This window comes from Haplochromis burtoni, unplaced genomic scaffold, assembly GCF_018398535.1.
Source record: "Haplochromis burtoni strain Fernald_Lab_line unplaced genomic scaffold, NCSU_Asbu1 Contig_376, whole genome shotgun sequence".
NCBI lineage: Eukaryota > Metazoa > Chordata > Actinopteri > Cichliformes > Cichlidae > Haplochromis > Haplochromis burtoni.
Genome location: NW_024582737.1, coordinates 56,609 through 62,387, shown reverse-complemented (window position 1 = coordinate 62,387; position 5,779 = coordinate 56,609).

Sequence of the window (5,779 nt, the reverse complement as noted above, 5' to 3'; positions counted from 1 at the left end):
AACTTAATAACTTTAGCTAAAGTGAATAGTTAGTCTAATTCATTAGATCTTCAAAGATCCGGCTCTAAGAGCCATTTCGTTCGCGACCGACCCATCACTAATAAGAATAGGTCGCAAGCTTTAGGCAACACTCATAACAAAGTGGAGGCAAAATACGCATGCATACATTGAGTTAGGTTCCCATTCTTGTGCTTGAATATTCATAAGGCTGTGTTAATTAACTACAAAAAAACCCCCAAACAAACAGACAGATGAAAAAATATTCCTCTCAAAATAGGTACAAGAACTGGACTGAAAATAAGAGAAAAAGAAGCCAAGGTCCAAATAAAACATGTCCCAACTACTGTATGAAACCATGTACTTACTGAATGCCTTTTGGTTGATAGCTGATCTGCCTGTAGGTCAGAGCCAGAAGATAGAAGGTGGAGGAAGAGGGTGCTGGTCCATACTGTCAGAGATAACACAGCCAAGAATGATGGAGCCAAATGGGAGGAGAAGGGAAAAGGCCAAATTATCTGATACACCAGAGGCTTTGAAGCAGTAGGGAATAAACAAGATACTCTACCATGCTGGTACCCTGCATGGAGGTCACCTCAACCTTTAGCTTTTTTTTTTGGTCACAGTTTGAGGTGGATGTCAGCTTTTGTGCAGTGATATTTTCATGACATGGAACACGACTGACTCCTACTCTAAGATAAGAGAATTTACAAAACATTTTATATGTTCACGTGATGCTTTGAACAGACTAGAGCATAATAAGGAATAATAATAAAAATGATAATGATAATCATCATCATCATAAAACTCTTTCATTTTTTGCTAAAGACCTTAAAAGAATGAGCGATGAAATGCTCAAACGTGGATTGATGTGTCTTGATTTTGTCAGATGGTATTTGGTTGCAGATCACCTTCTCTTCTCTCACTCCCTGTCATGGTGATGGTCCCAGTTGGTGTCTGATTAGGCAATGCAGGCTGGCATTTGACCTCTGAGAATGTTTCTGTTATGTGTGAGCGCGAGCTGACAACAGCTTAATGCCAGCGTTAAAGCCTGCCTGCGGAGGAGAGAGAGGGAGTTTAGAGGACTGCTGTGACCAGTTCTTTATTAGAGCAGCTATCTGTCGCAGCAGAGTCATCAGCTGTAACTAAAACCTCCACACACTCTTCCTGTCCAAATTAATTTTTCTAAAAAACTGTCTCATTTCTCCCTGTCTGTGGTTTGTTTATATGCACCTTTCTCTACGTCTTTTTCTGTGGCCTATCATCAATTTTTCTCTTTGGCCTGAAATTAATCTTTTTTTTTTTGGGTTGTACATTCAGTGGCTCACTTTTAATAGATTTTCAGTGGCATTAGTGAGAAACCAAACTCAGGCAACATGAATATGTGAGCTGAAGACAAATCTCTCCTAATGACACACATGAAAGAAACAGATAAAAGAAAGGGTTTAATGTAGAAAACATTCATGAACTTCTCTGCTCCACCACCTTTGTTGAATACAATGAGAACTTTGGACAGAAAAATAAAATGACGTTAAATAAAAAGGAATGTTCGCTTTGATGATTCAACTTTTCCATGTTCAGTGTTTTTTCTTCTTTTAGTTTAACACTCAGCATGGCAGAGAGCCAAAACTGCTAATTAATCTCTGCTTTTAATGTTGAAAAAATAAAAATAAGAACATGCTTCTCAATATTTCATGTTATGGTAAAAAACAATTCAAAGATTTATATAATTTTCATGTTACTAAAACCTTCTTCTCTCTTTAGGTTCTCCACAGCAGGTCATCTGTCTCCATCCTTTGTCACACCAACCATCTGCAATACCTCTTCACTGCATTCACGAACCTCCTGCCCGGCGGCTCCAAAAATTAACATCCTTTTTCAAAAATTTCCACTATCCCTCCTCTGCACATGTCCAAACCATCTCAGCCTTGCCTCTTTGACTTTATATCCAAACTGCTCAGCCTGAGCTCTTGCTCTGATACACTCATTTCTAATCCTATCCATTCTGGTTACTATAAACCTGAGCATCTTCAACTCTACCATCTCCAAACAGAACATAATAGCAGGTCTCACAGGTATCATGTAGTAAGACCCTTTCACTCTTGCTGCTGTCCTTCAAAAACAAGTCACCTGTAATAGTCATCTCCACTCGCTCCACCCTGCCTGCACTCATGAGTTGGAATGGTTGGCCCCAGCTATCTAAACTCATCTACCTTCACTGTCTCTGCTCTTTACATTTCTCCACCTGTCTCCCTCTCCTTCACGCATGCATTCTGTCTTGCCTCTACTGACCTTATTCCTTTTCACTCCAGAGCATACCTCCACTTGTCCAGGCTTTCTTCCACCTGCTTCCCTACTCTCATTAGAGATCACAATGTTGTCTGCCAACATCACAGTCCATTGACACTCCTGCCTGACCTCATCTGTCAGCCTGTCCATCATCACTGAAAACAACAAGGGGCTCAGAGCTGATCCCTGATGTAATACCACCCCTACCTTGAATCCATCTGTCACTCTTACCACACACCTCACCACTGTCTCACTGTCCCCGTGCATGTCCTGCACCACCCTCACATATTCTTCTGATAAAATTAAAGTGGAAATAAAGCCATGTAGCATAACTTTGGCAAACCTTTCTAAAATAACTTAGCAAACCTTAAGGCAACAGAACAGTTTAAAAACACAAAATGGAGTGATACATATTGTACCTAAATTGTGGTGCATTTAATACAATCTTCTTTTGTAGACTTACCGCATTCACCAGAAAAAAGCCGTGATCGCTTGTAATTTACTTTGAATGTCAGGCTGAAACTAGCAAAGCTTTCATTTGCTCTCATAGAAATGTCATGGTGAAGGGAAAAAATATCCAATGTAAGGTGATCGCTGCTCAAGTTGAATAGATGTAATTTAAATTCACTATTATTTCTTTTTATTACAAAGATGCCACTTAAGCAATCTCTGTTGCACTGCTGTGCCTGCACTCAGCAAGTGCAGACCTACACACACTGAGTTCCAGAAAGAGCATCTGAGGTCTATTCATAAAGAACGACCTGCAGTGGCGAGGTGATTACTGAAAGTCAATGCAACCTTACAACAACTGTGAGCAACAGTATCAGAAGGCAAATAGTTTAGGCTGATAAATGTGACAGGCTGCACTGATGCTGCCGTCCTCAGGTGCATCTTCTCTCACGCAGGCATTCAGAGTGAGATAGGGGTTTATTAGAAATACAAGCACTCTGGGTATCAGTCATAGTGACAGAAGGTCTGGTCTCTTACAGCAAGCACACAACCTTAGCAGTGAGTGTGACTTGGCTTACTTTTGCTCTGCTCTAATAAAGTCTGCCAACTAAAACAGTGTGTTTCTGTTTACCTGACAAATGTGCAAATAGAGTAGAAATACAGTCCAATAGAATCTAAGAGCTCAAAAACCCCACTGAACAATCCTTTACCAGTTTCAAATCATGCCTTTTCTTGAATTCAAAAGGTTTTTTCCCCGCTAACTTAGGATATGTTAATTCTAGTGTTAGACACTGTTACAATAGCTGATGACACAGTCACTGTCCTCTTTATTAGGCACATCTGTTTAAATGCTCATTAATGTTAATTTCACTAGCTGGGCCCACGTCCTCATTTTAGGTTTGGGAGCATTTTTTTAGTAGATAAAGGTGAATGGCTTAATCAAGAATTGAACTGCGATTTGGGGAAGGCCTCAATGGAGACTGGCGGCAGCTCCTGGGCCTGGCAGATCCCCATGTATTAATGAGAAGTGTAGAAGTGAAAGAATTGAAAAAAGGGGAGGAAGGGGGGCACAAAAATGAGAACGAACAGCTTGTAGAACTGGGCGGTTGTATATAGTTAAGACCCAGAAGGGACATGTTTGGAGGTGTGGACCCGCTCCTGAAATTCAGATAATTTATCTCTAAGTCTAATCAGCCAATCAGACATCATCAAGACAATGGTCTGAAAAAGAGAAAATATCCCATGAGCGGTAAAAATGCCTTAATGTCAGAGAGGAGAATAGATAGACTGCTTCAAGACAATAGGGAGGCAACAATATCTCAAATAACCACCATTATGCAAAGTATGTAGAAGAGCATCTCTGATTGCATGGTATGACAAGCGTTGAAGGAGATGGGCTACAGCAGCAGCAGAAGACCACACTGGGTGCCATTCCTGTCAGCTAAGAAAAGGAAAGTGAGGCTACAGTTCACACTGGTTCACCAAAACTGGACAAAATTGGAAAAATGTTGCCTGGTCTGATGTGTCTCCATTTCTGCTGGAACATTTGGATGGTAGTGTCATAATTTGCAACAAACAACATGAGCCATCCTGCCGCTCACCAGTGGTAAAAGCTGCTGGTTGTGTAATTGTGCGGGAGACATTTTCTTGGTAGACTTTGGGCCCTTTAGTACCAACTGACCATCATTTAAACACTACGATCTACCTGAATATTGTTGCTGATGATGTCCATCCCTTTATGACCACAATGCGCCCAGAATAATGCCCAATGCCACAAAGCTCAGATCGTCTCAAACTTACGGTGACGCTGAGAAATCAAATGCACTGCAAGTGAAGAAAACATCAGCAAATAGAAAATTGCACAAAACAAAATGGAAGTACGGGACGGGACAAGGGTACGGGAGCTCGACAGATGGATTGGTACTGCGGCTGCAGTGATGCGGATGCTGTGTGTAAGAGCGAAGCTCTCAATTTATCGGTCAATCTACGTCCCTCACCTATGGTCACGAGCTGTGGGTAGTGACCGAAAGAACGAGATCACGGATACAAGCAGCGGAAATGAGCTTCCTCCGAAGGGTGGCTGGCCTCTCCCTTAGAGATAGGGTGAGAAGTTCGGCTCAGGGTAGAGCTGCTGCTCCTTCACATCGAAAGGAGCCAGTTGAGGTGGTTCGGGCATCTGACAAGGATGCCTCCTGGGCGCGGTGTTCTGGGCATGTCCAACCAGGAGGAAGCCCCGGGGCAGACCCAGGACACGCTGGAGAGAATATCTTGTGATTGTTGTTTTTGTGAGCTTTTGCAGCCTTTTGTTCTGCTTTTTGTTGTGTTTTATTTAACTTCAATTGTGGGTTTTTTGTGCTCTTGCAATGTTTTTCTATTTCCTGGTGTTGTCTTAAGTTGCAGTGTGTTTGACCTCCACCCTACAAACTGGTTTCTTTAACAATGACAATGTAAAATTGCTAGGGGAGCCTAGACAGATTACATGGTAAAGGATACTTTTTCTATGCACATTTGTTGTTTGTATTTTAAGTCTTGGTTGTAAGCTTTGTGATTATTATTCACATTTGTGGAATTATTTTCAGGACATGTCAGAATGTCCTCATTGGTAATATTCTACACCAATTACTACAGGACGTTTGTGTTAATATTGTTCTCAGCATTGACAGAGTTTGGAAACATTTCTATTGAAACAGCATCACCTTGCTCGTGCATCTATGTGACAACATGACAGGGATGGATGTAACAAGCTACCGAGAGGAAATTGTGGCTGGCCAGGTTGTTTACCTCAGTGAACACAGGATTGAGGCACTAAATTGAAAGACAGGATTATAGAGGAAATCCGGATAGAGATAGGACGATGCCTACTTTAAAAAAAGAGCTTGGTCAACAAACCCAACCCCTTTCTCATCTCTGTGAAATTATACTCTTTTCTTCTTTCTTCTGTCTCTAAATATCTAATGTTCTTGGAACATGTCAGTATGCACCTAGTGTATTCTCGTCTTTAACAGCTGAATCAAATCTAACACCTTCCACTCCGGAGAAGGAT